Source organism: Egretta garzetta, unplaced genomic scaffold (assembly GCF_000687185.1).
Source record: "Egretta garzetta isolate BGI_Z169 unplaced genomic scaffold, ASM68718v1 scaffold401, whole genome shotgun sequence".
Taxonomy (NCBI): domain Eukaryota; kingdom Metazoa; phylum Chordata; class Aves; order Pelecaniformes; family Ardeidae; genus Egretta; species Egretta garzetta.
The window spans coordinates 429,017-432,331 of record NW_009258651.1 but is presented as its reverse complement, the minus strand read 5'-3'; positions in this window follow the sequence as shown (position 1 = coordinate 432,331).

Sequence of the window (3,315 nt, the reverse complement as noted above, 5' to 3'; positions counted from 1 at the left end):
CAATGGCATCCTGGCTTGTATCAGGACTGGTGTGGCCAGCAGGAGCAGGGCAGTGACTGTGCCCCCGTCCCGCACACTGGTGAGGCCACCCCTCGAATACTGTGTTCAGTTTTTGGCCCCTCACTACAGGAAAGACATTGTGTTGCTGGAGCATGTCCAGAGGAGAGCAACGAAGCTGGTGAGGGGTCTGGAGCACAAGTCTGATGAGGAGCAGCTGAGGGAACTGGGGTTTGCAAGCCTTTAAGGACTTAATATATTAGCATAGTTATGGCAAATTCCGGGAAGAAGTCTACTGCCTCCTGGGAAATTCCCGAGCTTTGCTACCCCTGCCTGCCTGGCACCAAGGTGCGCTCGGTGACAGGGCAGGTGCAGGTCTGCACTCATCTCCGGAGGTCAGCAAGATGTCAGGAGAGATAGTTACTGCAAGCAGCTTCTGGCAGAGAAAATCTCACATCGCTGTAGCCAAATGCAGTTGAGAGATGACAAGTTGCATTCTTCTGAATGCATATAAATGAAGAATTAGCATTCTTTGCAGGTAATTTGTACTTGATACGTTGCAAAGTGGCTTGTTACCCACTGAATTACTGGGTCTGCTCGGATTTCTTGCTGGAATCAACCACATCATCTTGTGAATTTTAGGTGTGACTGTAGATAAGGTTTGATGCTCTGTCACAGCATGGGAGTCCTGTGGAGTTTCCTGCTATTGTTTTGGATGACACACACAGGATAGCTGTGGCTAACAAGCTACCCACTGAGCCCAGGGAGCTCACCACCCCCATATGCACCCCAGCTCTTTGCTGCACAGGCACCACCTCAGAGGGAGAAGGATTGGTCACATCCTCAACGGTGCTGAGTCGCCCTATTTCACCTCCCTGTTTGCTTCCTGAGGGTTTTACACCTTCCCATGATGTTTTTTTTCTGATGAATCCTCAAGCTGGTAGCGATGCCATCTCAGCCACCCTACCTCTCTGCCTGTGGTGTTGCCTTGTGTCCTTGCCTGGCTCTGCTCTACAGATGTCTCATGGCTCTTCCTGACGACCATGCAACTCCTGTGGCAGGCGGGGCCCCGGCCCCCCTGCCATAAGGGTTGTATCAGAGTTGGGCTTTGGGGCCTTGGGCACAGGCCATTGGCTCCAGAGGGATAAGGAGGTGACAGCTGGGATTGCAGACAGAGCTTTACATCTCCAACCGCTGCTGGAGACAGTGCAGCAGCCGCAGGTCAGGGAACTCCGGTGATCCCCTGCTCAGCTCAAGTGAACAAACAGGTGCTGCTGGTACCAGGTCTCCAGGACCGCAATGTCTCCTTCCTGATTCCAGCAACATCAGTTTTAGGATGGGTGCTGTGGTCCACCGTGCAAGCTGTAACACACGGAGCAGAGACCTATGCTGGTGAACTCTAGGAATGTTGTTAAGATTTTTCACTCCTGCACAGAACAAAAAGGTTTCTTCAGAGCAAAAGAACTGGCAGTAATTGGGGTGTACCAGCAGGATGTTTGAGCAACAGTGATTACAGAGTGTGGTAAATAAACAGGGCTGATTCGCAGTGGTGCAAAGAGAACTGCAAGTTGTATGTTTTGTCTGTGTACACAGGCTGGCACGTTGCTTTTGTAGCCACAAATCAAGCCCATCTGTATGATTTACTTTCTTCTCCTACCATCTCCCTTTATTAAGTTAAATCAATCATCCCACTGCTCTGTGATTTATGGCTTTATGTTTTGCTGGGAATGTGTCACAAAGTGAAAAGTGGAAGTTTTGATGTATTAGTAAAACCAAACTTGTCTGCCTAGGGTGAGATTGGAAGAATTTAGTTTCCTCATGGGTGAGTTCTGACAGATGGTATAAATTTCCACCCTTTCTTCTTCTTCCTCCTGCTCCTCAACCCACACCTGGCTGCAAAGAAAAGTCTTGAAATAGGTGGTGGCCAAGGCTCAGCCATTTCCCAAGCTGTCACCCTGCCCTGGAACACCTTGTCCTGCACCCTGCAACACCTGTGGCATTTCGGGGCTCAGTGGCACCTCTGCATGAAGCCATGGATGGATGAAGCTGAAGAACTCAGCCCCCTCCCAGGTTGCCCTGATGGCCTCCAACAGCCGGGTATGGCTGGCATCGGCCATGGCCAGCTGAGGGTTCAATGACTCCAAGTATGGAGATGTCATCAGCTAGCTGTCTGGGCAACGTTACGTGATATGGTCAGTCTTTGTCTTCACCCAGATTCATCCAAGGGAAATCTGACCAATGTGGGAGACCTTGTGCTGGGAGGGAATAGAAAAGGAGTTTCCCATTCAAGTGAAGGGGGAAATGGCTGGTCAAATACCAAAGCCACAGTCTGGAGAGCTGGCTTAGCCACCATGCCATGCACTTTCCACTCCAAACCTGGACACAGAGTTTTATTTTTACATTGGAGGAAAAGGCAGAGGGGCACGTATGGCCCTACCACGGCACCATTCCCTATTTCAGAAATTGAGACATTGCCTCACCCCATCACATACCTTTAACTGCACTGAGCAGCTCCTATCATCCCTGCTCTCTCTGATATTCCATGGGGTATGCCTGGCCACAGGCCCTTAGAAGCCCCCCGTGAAGGATTCACACCTCACTAGACCTATTAAGAAACCTTTTTCCTTGCAGGAAGGTCCACTGTGTGTCTAAATTGCCTCTCTTTGTTTCCTGTTCTTCCCAAGGGTGGAAAGCAGCTACGCCCCAAGTCCAACTCTTCTCCTTTCGATTGGAGGCTTGAGAGGTAGCGGACTGAGATGGTAATGTTGTTTATTAATTAAGCAAAACACACCTCTAAAAAGCTCGTAACACCTTAACTACCTTATAAACACACCACTTTTTAGTAGCATAATTCACAATTATGTCACTGCAACTAATATGGAGTGACAATTCTTTTGCTTATTACTAATATTAGTACTGATACATAATTATATTACTACAAAGAAATCTTACAAATCAAGAACTTATTAAGCTTCAATTCTATGGTCTTTCTTCTTGCACTTAGTATTAAGGTACAAAGTCTATCCTTCCTTGTAACTTTATGCATTTTTACTGTACCCTCCCTCACCAAGTCTTGTGGACCTACCTGGTGGAGACACCAGCTTGTTCTCCAAGGGGGGTTCCCTCCAGCATCCCCAGTGGTGTTGAGTCCACAGCTCAGCTTCATCATCTGCACTCCTTCCAGCAGAAGCTTCTCACCCTTCTTTGTTTTTCACCTGATCTATACCTCATTGCTCATTTTTTTTTTTTCCTTTTTCTGAATCCACATTTTTGCCTGTTGTGGTGGTTTGACCTTGGCTGGATGCCAGGTGCCACCAA